Source organism: Coloeus monedula, assembly GCF_965178545.1.
Source record: "Coloeus monedula genome assembly, contig: HAP1_SCAFFOLD_242, whole genome shotgun sequence".
NCBI lineage: Eukaryota > Metazoa > Chordata > Aves > Passeriformes > Corvidae > Coloeus > Coloeus monedula.
Genome location: NW_028120689.1, coordinates 47,418 through 59,966, shown reverse-complemented (window position 1 = coordinate 59,966; position 12,549 = coordinate 47,418). Strand labels below are relative to the sequence as shown.

At 55.0% G+C, this 12,549-nt stretch overlaps 1 pseudogene across 1 annotated transcript in view; it reads left to right on the top strand.

The window, feature by feature from the left end:
- Nucleotides 1–2,543: 2,543 nt before the first annotated feature.
- The window catches only part of LOC309585751 (epidermal growth factor receptor kinase substrate 8-like protein 2), a 28,241-nt pseudogene continuing 18,235 nt past the window's right edge, over nt 2,544–12,549 (top strand). The window contains exon 1 of the transcript in view: nt 2,544–2,579. The product of the transcript in view is annotated as an epidermal growth factor receptor kinase substrate 8-like protein 2 (transcript). The remainder of the gene's footprint in view (nt 2,580–12,549) is intronic.

Below are 12,549 nucleotides of genomic sequence, written 5' to 3'. Positions count from 1 at the left end.
TGAACGATCCTGAACTGGTTTTCAGGGGATGCATCCCCAGCCTGTGGCTGCAAAAACTCCAGAGCTGTTCCTTCCCCTTGGGACAGCCAGGGAAAACATCCCCAGCATGGATTTCTGACAGGAAAAAACTCACTGCTCCAGGCTACTTGGCTCCTCCCAAATCCAGGCCAGCACTCCAACAGGCTCTAAGGACAAAACAACAGCAAAGACCATCTCAGGGCACACGCCACGAGCTGGGCGTCACATTCCTCACTGGAACTGGGCTGTTCCCACATCCCTGGGACAGTCGGGAGCATCCCCCGTTCCTCACTCTTCCATTCAGGACAAAGAGACAACAGAGCTGTCAAACAGCCAGTGTGTAACCCCAACAATCCAGGGAAAACCACCTTGCTCTGGGGAGAAACATCATGCCCAGTTATGGAAAAAGCCAAAGAGCAGTACTGGAAACACTCCCGGGCATGGAGGCTCCCAGCTCCGGAAATGCAGCTCACAGGCTTCTTCCCATGGGAACCCCAATCTTGCCCGGGACTGGGCTCAGGGAGAAAGTCCTGCCCATTCCACCACTCTGGCACAGACACCCCAGGAAGGTGTCCCTGACCATGGCAAGGGGCTGAACAGGATGGTCTGTAAGGTTCTTGCCAGCACAGACCATTCCAGGAGTTTAAGGTGGATTTGAGCAGCTCCTGGGGACATGAACACCACCCACACCTCCCACCTGGCTCAGCCCAGAGTCCATCCAGCACTCACAGAGAGCTGCTGGGAGCTGAAATTCTCCCTGCTCCCCCTGCCTGGGAAACCCTGCCTCCAGCTCCTGGGAAAGAGGAGCTGCATCCTGCTGGGTGCCCCTGGCTCTGGGCAGCTGCCGCCTTCAGGCGGGGGGATGGCTCGGGCAGCTCTGGTGACTGTTCCACCTCAATGATTTTGTGTTTTCCTGCATTTCCCTGGGCTGGAGGGGAGCAGGGGGTGCGGTGGGAGTGCGGGAAGGCAGCAGCGGGGAGGGCAAGGAGTGGGGCCGGGCACCGCACGGCGCAGGGGGGCTTCTGCTGGCACTGGAGGGGCGCGACCGTACGGAGGCGTCCCCGCCGCTGCCGGCCACTGCCCACGGGGCTCCTGCCCGCCCCCGGCGCCACTGACCCCACACCCCGTGTCCCCACACTGGGAACCACCACGGAAAATCATGCTGGAACCTCTAATCCTGAGCCCGAGCCTTGACCTTTTATCCCCTGACCTTTGACCCCTTGACCCATTCCTTGACAACCCGACCTTTGATCCCTGACCCCTGACCTTGGACCATCCACCTTTACACCTTGAGCCCTGACTTTTGACCCCCAACCTTAGCCCTTTGACCCTTACCCTTTGACCCATGACACCTGACCCCAGGACCTTTGACCCCCCCTGAGCCCTGTGACCTTTGCCCCAACCTTCTACATGTGACCTCTGTGCTATGACATTGACCACCTTGACCTTTGACCCCTGGACTTTGACCTTTGATTCCCTGACCCCCCAACCTTTGCCCTGACTTTTGTCCCTTTATCCCCTAACCTTTAACCCCCTCTACTTTATACCCTGCACTGCTCTTGCTGCCTGGAACCCCTCACTCCTGCTCTACACGCCCCAGCCCCCAACTCGTACCTGTCACTCTCCAGCCTGCAGATGTCATCCCCACCTTTTTGGTGTGGGGCTTGGCCTCCTCTGAGGGTTCCAGGGTTATCCCAGCACCAGGCTTACTGAGCTGTGCTGCACTGAGGGTTCCAGGGTTGCTGCATTGTGCTGCTGGTGGGGGGAAAATGGTGCTGTTAGGGGTGGTGTAAGGGCTGGTGCACCTTTTCCCTGTATTCCTAACCTCCACTGTGTACTCTCCACCCTGTTAGGGAGGCTCTTTGTTTAGCTGCACCCAAACCTTGGTGATGAACATCGCCTCACAGACAGGACGGGACCAAGGAAAAACAAAACCCAGATGGGGGAGAAAAAAAACCTCACAGCTGGCTGTTTTCTTATTATAAAGTTAAAAATCAGTTGAAAAAACTGAAAGGCAAAAATCACACACACAAGGTTAGAACCAGTCAACACACATGCTCTCACAGACTGACACACGCAGACACAGACAGACACACACTCTCACAGACAGACACCCCTTCTTCAGCTTACACACTGACTGCAGCCCTTACTCACAACACTCCACTGATGAAGACGCTTCAACGCATCTTCCAACTGCTGCTCCCTGACGTGGAAGGGCAGATTCTGGGAAAAGCGGTAGCATCGGTGACTGCAGGGATCGGAATCGGCCTTGGGGACCTGCAAGACAACATGAGGCAGTCTACAAGTAGCTGACAGCTCGGAGTTATCCCCATACACCAGGCCCGTAAGTTTTCTACACAAAACCCCACAAACAAGAGATGAACCACAAAGTTTTACAACTGTTCAACCCAGCCACGACTCTACGTGCCAGGGCAGGGCAGCTCCAAGTGTAAGCACACCAAATAGAAGCAAAGATGACACGAGGACTTGAGATAACTCTCCAGAAGATAAATTCTAGACCCGATATGCTTGGAGGCAATGGAACCTACGGAACTACCACAGTGAGGAGGGTCCAGAGAAGTCCATGGCCCATGAAAAAAAGATACTACCAAACGTGAGAAGGAAGATGGATGAAAACATCTTGTGTACTTCTTCTGCTCTCCAAAAGCAAAACTGTAAAGATGCCGGAATGAGCCCGATCCGGGAAAGGACGCGAGCAGAGATCCCCGCTGCCGCTACGGCCCAGAACGAGGCCGAGAAAGCACCGAGACGTAACAAAGCCCTGTGACACAGGAGAGGATGGACACAAACTACAGAACACAGACACAAATGACATAACACAGACACGAGCTGAACCTGCCCAGCAACGGGCACAAGATTCCTAGAGCAAGATGAGCCAGAAGCTGGCGATGCCGAAGGAAAGAAGGCTCTATGGCAACAGCACGCGGCAGTGAAACGTAACTCCTTCCAAGAAGCCAGTGCCAAAGCAGCTCAGAGGATGCTTGAGAAGCTCGGCAGGCCTAGAGAAGGAGGCAATGACTGCCAGGTGATACAAAGGGATCCCTAGGGAAGGACTCTGCCACCAAAGGCTGAAGTGACGTTGCAAAACGTGACCAACCAGCAAGTGGCCAAGATGCCCGCGGGCGGCTACGCCAGCGAGTAGGTGAAATGGAGACCGTGGCGATCGTGCCAGACCCGAAGGTGAGCTCCTCGGGCAAAAAGATCCACGATGACGGTGAGACTCAAAGGCCGATGACAAAGATGGGTGGGAACTGCCCTGCCCAGCAAAGGCTCGGGCGATGCTGAGGAGAAACCCTCTCCCTTTACTTCCAAGGGGCCCTCCCACAACAGCCCTCTCCTCTAAGCTAACTTCCAATTGCCTCCTGGAACTCCAAAGGTCTTTCCCTTCTCCCAGCCACCGCTCCCAACACTTAGCTTTCTGAAGACAAACGGACAAAATCCATCCTTGACAGAAAAAATGCATCAGCACCTCAGATGTCAACACGTTCCCCACGGTCCGCTTTGGCAGCTGCGAAAGATGGAGAACAAGGAGAAAATTCAGCCTCTGACAACACACGCCAAAAGAGACCCCTTCCGCAAGGCCCCCTCCCTCGAAACTGCCGAGGCTCAGCGCTTACCTGCTCTCTCCAAACTTCAGCTCCACACCTGCTCACGGTACCTAAGACAACAAAACAGAAAACGTCACTGTTGCCCTCCAGAAGAGCATCCCCGGGCTACTCCACACCACTGCCCCGGCTCACCTCAAATCCTGATCTGACTCTGGAGGTGGCCAGGACAAACCTGCACAATGAAAAGGGACACGCTCAGCACGCTGCCATAGACCGCTGGCCTATCAGCCACCCCACCTAAATGCCAACTCACCTGCTCGCCTCTGGCCCTTGGCACGCCCAGGGCAGCAGCAGCACCTGCAGAGAAGCAAAGCAAAAACACACAAAACATGCTGAGAGACTGTGAAACCACAGCCTCCCTGCTCCGACTGAAGTACACCACACCTATACCTTAGGCTTGCACGCTCCAGCATCCAGGGCCAGGACATCCTGCAAGTGGACCACCTAAAACACACAAACAACAACGGATGCTTAGAGCTGCTCCAAAAATTGAGACCGAGGCCGTAACAACTCATTCTGTCCACCGGTCACTGCTCACCTCGCTCCATTGCCCCTGACTGCCAATATCCGGCATTACTTCCAAAAAAAAAAAAAAGACATGGAACAATGCTGTAACATAGTAGCATGACATAGCCCAGCAGGACTGCAGAGAGGGGCAGAGAGGGAAAGCCGGCCAGGATCTCGTTCCCAGCCCTGAGCAGGGGCTTTACTGGCCTGACTGTCCTGTACTACCCGAGCTCTGGGGACAATGAACCAGGCTCAGTCCCTGCCTCACCACTGGCACCCTGAAATTCTGGCACTGCAAGAGTCAGGGGAGGTTTCAGCAGTGATTTCAGCAAGGTCAGAGCTGCTCCCAGCAAAAGCTGTTCTTAGACTACTCCTGGCAGAAGAACCCAGAGTACCTGCCACTGCAGGATGCTTGTGACTTCCAGGTGGAGGAGAAGGGTGGAAACAATCCAAGATGAAGACAGAATGATGAACACAGCAAAGAGGATTTCTGTATGCTCTGCACTGTTTTGTCACGTTCAGCCCTTCCTGGGCTGTTCTCTGCTTGTTGTTCTCAAGATCAACATCTCCGACTAAGGGCGGGTGATGTGAATTCCAAGGAAGTACAATTCAATTCTCCCCTAGATCTTTCCCTAAAGTACAAGATACTGATTCACCTCCCTTCCCACCAGAGTCAATCAAAGACTATCCAAAAACGTAAATGATGATCATGCGGAATCTGGTCTCCATTAGAAAAATTAATGTAGTATTTTTTATCAGAGCTTTGGTTAAATGTAACAACGCAGGAAGTGCCTGTGCTCAGGTTATTGGAGAGTGCGAGGTTTTCTCATCGCATCAGCCCTGTCAGCTGACAAATGTGGCTGTGCACTAAGGCACAAAGCACCGACGTTTGCACACTACAGCTGGAATCTGCTATCTCCGTGTGCAGACACAACCACTGCTCATCACAGATAAACCCACAAGGGCTGCTCCAGCACTGACTTACCTGGGGAAAAACCAGCACTAAGAGGAGCAAAATAAAAAGCATGGGAGTAGTAGTTTCACCCTGAGCAGTTCCGTGAGATGGGCAGGAATCAGAGAATCCCCTGAGTAACTCTGAACTTGCTTTTCCTGATCACCTTTCACAGAATCCATAGCAGCAACCCATGGACATCCTGTGTGTAGGTTTATTCCAAAACCCACTCGCAGAAACATCAGGATATTGCACCTAAAGCTGCCTCTGCCAGAGGGAAGCAAGAGCTGGGGCTGGGAGAGGAAACAGGCAGGAACTTGCTCTCAGGAGAGGCAGCACGTGGGCTGCTGGCACTGCCAGCAGGAGGACGCAGGTGGGAGCAGGTAAAATTCCAATACAAAATGCAACTGGGGAATGTGACGGTGCAGAGGCTGTAGGTTGGCAGTCTAAGACTTTGGGGTTTATCACAGCTCTGCAAAAGCACCGAATTTCGCCAGCAGGTACCACTCATCCTCCTCAGGACAAGCTTCCAAGAGTTCATCTCTCAATTTGTGCCCCAGTGTGGGCCAAGTGCTGGTGGAGCCTGGGCTGGCACCCCGAGCTCTCACCCCAGCTGGCACCCCCAGGCCTTTCCAATGTGCCACTGCCACCCAAGCCACAATGGTGGGGCCTGAGGAAAGGAAGGAATGAGGAGGGACTTAGGACACAATCCTGCCCTTCAGACAGGCAGATTTACCTGTGCTCCAGTCTCAAGGGGGCTCTCAGTGGATAACTCAAGCATCCCGCGTGGGACACTGGGGCCAAGGAGCAGCTGGAGGCAGCTCTGTCACCTGGGCTACCTGTGTGTAGCCATATTTAGCAATAACTGAATTGATTGAAATAAAGGGTAAAAGCTTGACTCAGCCTGTAACTTTCACCTTTCTTTCAAGTGCAAAAAGAAGCAGAAAAATCCATTCATATTGATGCTTTCCAGCTATGTCTCTTTCAGATTCCCAGGTATTCATCCCCTCACAGAGTTTTAGCGGTGACACAGAAGAAAGTTCTTTGCGTGCTGCCAGAAAAACGAGATTTCTCCCATTTTTTATTTTTACACCTAAAGTATGAAAACATTATCATCACACAGAAGAGTTCTACACACTCTCCTGTGGGCAAGGGGAAGATTCCCTGATAGGCAGATTCCAACCCCTCCTGTCCATATTTACATCCCTAAGGCCTCAGACCCTCTGGAGGTAACCACGGGGTTCCCAGGTGAGAGGAGTCACTGTGAGAACAGAATTAAACCCCAAAGCACCTCTGAGGAGACAGCGCCTGACTCTGGGAGTGCCTCCCTCTCGCGTGGAAGGTGTGGCTTACTCAGGAGTTACTCCAGGAGTTCCTACTCTGCCCAGGCCAGGCCTGCTCCGGACACTCCCCGTGCCCTCAGAGCCACAAACCCAGCTCAGGGCTGGGCTCAGAGCTCCAACACCACCAGGAATGAGCACTCCCTGAGCCCCCTGCCCTCCCAGCCCTGCTCTAGGCTGGGCAGGCACTGAGGGGCTCACTGACACCTCCAGGGTGGCTCTTTAAAGGTGGTGGCACAGGTGCTCCACAGCAGACCTGTGCCAGACCCAACTTCTCCACGGGCAAGGAAGAACCTCCCAAAGCAGGTGACACAAAAAGCTCTGGTGTGGCCCAGGGACTGCTCAAGGTCACAACCAAAATTAGTTCTGAGCTCAGGGTGGTGTCACTTCAGTTCCCTGCCACTGCTGCCACTTCCTGCCACCTTCAGCTTTTGCTCCAGGCACCAAAATATGATTTTTTCAAGGCCAGCCCATCTAAACTATCTGAAATTGCAGCCTGGCCGATCTCGGGAGCTCCCACACTCACTCATGAGGATGAAGTGACAGACCAGCAGTGAGCACTTCTCCCTCTTCCAGCCAAGCTGTGAATTGCTCCTCCCTCAGCTTCAGCAACCACTTTTCGTGCCAGTTCCTGAAGAGAATCTTGTGCTGAACATCCATCACTTTTTCAGTGCAGAGCATTTGGCTTCATCCTCAAGCCCTAGAAACACTCAGCTAAACCAGCACTAAAACCTGATTAAACTCGCATCCTGCACAGCACAATGAACTTGGACTTGGGCAGGAATCAGAATATCTGGGAATGAAGAGAACCCAAGAGCTCGGAGAGGTTTGCTTTGCCCTTGTCCTGCCTTGGGCTCCTGGCTCTGCCACAGCAGTTACAAGAAGCAGAGCAGCGACCTCCCCTCCCCTCCTCATCAACACAAACCCCCAAAAGCAGAGTTTGTCTCTCTCAGACCCACCTTGAGCTGTGTCCGCAGCAACAACGAGGCTGTTGAAAGCAGCAACCCCACAGCTCGGCGTCTGCAGGGCTGCACCCTCTCCATCCTACAGCCTCTCCACCTCCCCACAGCTTGGAGTGATCTGTTCTCCCAGTTTAGAGAAGGTGACACCAACCTCACTTTGGTTTGGGTACAAACTCTGAGGCAGACACTGAAGGCAAAGGAAGACGAGGCCTTGGTGGGAAGGGACCTTAAAGCCCATCCAGTGCCACCCCTGCCAAGGGCAGGGACACCTTCCACTGTCCCAGGCTGCTCCAAGCCCCAGTGTCCAGCCTGGCCTTGGACACTGCCAGGGATCCAGGGGCAGCCACAGCTGCTCTGGGCACCCTGTGCCAGGGCCTGCCCACCCTCACACGGAAAGATTTCTTCTGCGTATCTACTCTGAACTGAAGTTTAAGTATCTAAGCTCAAGTTTAGTTATTGCTGAGCCTCTGCTGAAGATAACTGAGACACCATAGTAGGAGAGAAAGGAAACAGGCCTGTAGAACAAACCACAGGCGAGTAACAAACCAAAATGATGTGGCCAAGAACAATTATTGCCACAGAAAAGAAACCTCAGTCACCAAAAACTCCAGTCTATTCCTACATCCTCACCCAGGGGGACTCCAAACACGACACTGCAACTCATGCTCCTCCCAGCTCCACACACACATTGCTGGGACCTCTTGCAAGCTGCTCGAGCTCTCTCCACGTGCCAAATCTGCCCATGGCAGAGGTGCTGCTTTCCTGGCTCAGCTCCCAAGACTCAACTCTCAGTATTTCCGCCCTCAATACTGTAAATTTCTGGTGATCTGGAGCAAAGATTTCTGGCTTGCTGTGTGGCTTCTCACACAGAACCTGACCCCAGGGGCTCAGTCTCACTCTCTCCGTGTTTGACACAAGTCATAAAGCAAGAACTGCAAAGACATTTCGAGGCAGTATCAGGGGCCTGAGACAGCTTTTGAGATCAAAGTTGAAATCTACTGTTTTCTTTCATTGCTGTTAAACTGTACTGGAGTCCTGGGGGCACTTTTGGGCGCCACAGTATACAAAAGATACAAAGCTGACAGCATCCAAAGAAGGGACATGGGGATGGGGAAGGGTGTGGAAGGACCATGAAAGAGCTGCTGAGGGCACTGGATTTGTTCTGGTAGAGAAGTGTGAGGTCAGAACACATCGGGGGCTACAGCTCTGATCTCCGCTCCCTGGGACACAGACAGGACCCAGGGAGCAGCTGGAGCTGGGCCAGGGCAGGCTCACGCTGAGATCAGGGAAAGGTTCTTCCCCCAGAGGCTGCTGGGCACTGCCCAGGCTCCCCAGGGAATGGGCACGGCCCCGAGGCTGCCAGAGCTCCAGGAGCGTTTGGACAGCGCTGCCAGGGATGCCCAGGCTGGGGCTGTTGGGGGGTCTGGGCAGGGACGGGGGTGGGACTGGGTGATCCCTGTGGGCCCCTTCCAGCTCAGGATATTCCAGGATTGTCTCACTCCCCAACAGGGGAGAGTCTGCTCTCACACAGAGCTGCAAACACACTGTGCAGGAGGCAGCAAATGACAACAATTGACATTGATACATTAATAAAGCCAAGATATTAAGCAAGCCAAAAGATAAATTTTCCCTTTTGTTCCTGACCAACAAGACCTGTCCCAGTCCCAGTCCAGCCACTAAGCAACTCCAGTGTGACACAGGGACTGTCTCACACCTCGAGGCCGACACACAACAGCAGCACAGCACCGGGAGTTTAATCACGTTTCCCTCATTAGAGGAGACAATTAATGACCGCTCAGGTGCACAACCACTCCTGCAGAGTGCTTCACTAGACCCCGTTTTGCAAGAACTCCCCCAGGCTGCAAAGCCCCATTTGCCAGGGACCTGAGAGAAGAATTCGGTAGTTTTAAAGGAATGTCAGGAACCAGGAATACACCTGAGTGTAGGAACCGAGAGTGCCGAGAATATTTCTCGGTTTCCATCTCGCCCGATCCATCTGTTACGGCGCAAGGCAGAGGCAGGTCCCTACCTCCCGAGCCTGGGGTCCTCCCATCAGATGAGCCATGCGCGCGGCCAGGGGCGGTCCCGGAGCTTCCATCGGGCCCTCCCGCTATCCCCACGCGGCCCGGGTTCGCGGCCGCTTCCGCGTTTGAACGGCGGCGCCTGCTGCTGACGTCATCACTCCCGCCGCTTCCATCCCGGCCTTACTTCCGCCTTCGGGAGCCCTCGCTTCCACGCCTGCGCGGCGCGGCATCGGCCGCCCCTCCTCAGTGCCGGTTACCCCGGCAACGCCGCTCGCGGCTCGAGCCGCTCCTGGCCCGGCCCCGGCCCTGCCCGGGACGTCAGCCCCGGCCCCACTGCCAGCCCAGCCCCGGCCCCGCTGCCAGCCCCGCCCCGGCCCCGCTGCCAGCCCAGCCCCGGCCCCGCTGCCAGCCCAGCCCCGGCCCCGCTTCCAGCCCCGCCCCGGCCCCGCTTCCAGCCCCGCCCCCGCTGCCAGCCCAGCCCCGGCCCCGCTGCCAGCCCAGCCCCGGCCCCGCTTCCAGCCCAGCCCCGGCCCCGCTGCCAGCCCAGCCCCGGCCCCGCTTCCAGCCCAGCCCCGGCCCCGCTGCCAGCCCCGCCCCGGCCCCGCTGCCAGCCCAGCCCCGGCCCCGCTGCCAGCCCAGCCCCGGCCCCGCTTCCAGCCCCGCCCCGGCCCCGCTTCCAGCCCCGCCCCCGCTGCCAGCCCAGCCCCGGCCCCGCTTCCAGCCCAGCCCCGCCCCCGCTGCCAGCCCAGCCCCGGCCCCGCTTCCAGCCCCGCCCCAGCCCCGCTGCCAGCCCAGCCCCGGCCCCGCTTCCAACCCAGCCCCGGCCCCGCTTCCAGCCCAGCCATGGCCCCGCTGCCAGCCCAGCCCCGGCCCCGCTTCCAACCCAGCCCCGGCCCCGCTGCCAGCCCAGCCCCGGCCCCGCTTCCAGCCCAGCCACGGCCCCGCTTCCAGCCCAGCCACGGCCCCGCTGCCCGGCACCAGCGCTTCCCAGGCCAGCCCGGTCCCGCCCACGGTCCCGGCCGCCCGCCCGGCACCTCCAGCCACACACGGACGCTTCAGCTGCCACGCCGATACGACCGATAAGCACAGCACCTCCAGCCAGCAGTGCAATTCGTTCGGCTACTGCAGTTCCATCCTAGGAGCTTTCGGCAGCTACACCTCCTACCAGCTCTGTGTCCACACAGCCCCCGTCTGCACCGCAGCCACAGCCGTGGACACACAGCAGAGACATTTCAACAGCTGCCATGTCACCACGGCATGTACCCCCTATCATCACTCTGATAACACCACTCAGAGGATTATCACAACAATCACACGATGCTGAACCATGTTTCCCGTGCCATTTCAGCGAAACAAATACGATTTTATCTCCAGAACAGAAAGAGGACTTTCTCAACTATACGTGGACACCTCTTCCATCACAACAGGACCAAGCACGTGTTATTAATAGTGACGTCTCGCATCGAGACATTCCATTTCATGCACATTCTTCTCGAACTTCTCAGGGACATTCAGCTGATTTTATGGGACTTTTTCATCCTCAAATGCCTGCTCAACACTTCAGTGAGAAGGATATAGTGACCAGCACAGCTTTAGAAAGCATTCCTCTATCTTCCCAAGCTTCATCTCCTTTTTTTACAACAACCAATACAACTCCAACTTCTCATATGCCTTCTTCACAGCTTCGAAATCCACAACAGGCATCTGATCCCTCATTTTTCCACCGTCGCTTTCAGCGTTCGGATGACTTTGTTCGTCACCTTTATTTCCGACTCAGAGAACGTGCAGATTATCTGCCTCCAGAGGTTGCAGCACTGGGTCCCCACCCCTCACCCATCCCGCATGCTGGCAGTACCCTACCCAGATCCACTGCACCCTCTCCTCCAGTGGCCAGATCACAGCCACCTGCGATGGCAGGTTCAGCCACTCCTCGTTTATTTCCTTACAGTGCACAGCCGCAAATACCGACCCCTATTCCTCATCCAGGAGGGGGAGAAGAACATGGAATAATAATAAAATAAGAATTTTAAAGTTGTTTATTTTATATTATTTTTTTTTAATTTTATGAGAGAACTACATACCCCATGACATTTGAGTTTCAATTATTAATTCGGTTAAGGTTCTCTTTAAAGTTTGTTTCATCCTCTCTACCCGTCCTGAACTCTGTGGGTGCCATGGGATATGTAGTTCTCTCATAAAATAAAAAAAAAAAAAATAAAATAAAATAAACAACTTTAAAATTCTTATCCCTTAGACCCTATGTTTCCCACCCAGCATGAAGCATACTTGCTTTCTTCTGTGTTAATGAGTTCTTTTGAATTTATAAATACTTGTATTAGCGGTGATGGCGCCCGCCCGCGGAGTGATCCGCCGGAGGGACTATTTGTGATGCGCTCCTGCCCGCGGAGGGATCAGCGCTGATGCCGCCCCGCCCGCCCAGCTGCTCTCGCTGCCTTTTCCCGCTCTCCCCTCTGCTCCCAGCGCTTCTCCTGCAAAGGGCGCGGCTTTTCCTGGGCTCTTTTCCTGCCGGGCTGCAGCGAGCGCTCCCCTCAAGGAGCAGGGGCAGCTTTGCTCGCGGCGGCAGCGATTCAACAGAGCAGGCCCGGAACAATTCCTGCTTAGCCGGGCTTTGAGCACATTCCTGAGCCAGCACCAGCAGCAGCGAGTGAGGCAGCGGCACATGAAGGAGGCTGCGGCTCTGGCCAGGCTGGGGAGGGGTTCCTCTGTAAAAGAAGAACAGGGAGAGACAAACCAGAAAGGGCAGGAAAAAAAGAAAAAGCCAAGACAAACTAAACTTTTTTTAAAAAATAATCTGGATCCAGAGGGACTTCTGGCTGGAGAACTTCCTGGGGAGCAATCCTGCCCCTCTGGGAGGCAATGCCAGGGCAACTCCAGCTGAAACCTGCACACAAACACCACAAAGATTTCAGATATTTGCAGGAAGCATCCACTTAGCAACTGCTGCTTAATAATTTATTCCCTTTCCCATTAAATGGTACATTCAGTCCACAAGACTTCAACACCTTTCTGGTAGTTTTATTTACAGTCTGCAGCGTGTTCTGTAAAACACAGGAGTGCTCACAGACACACACGCACAAACATTTAAAGAAGTACAGT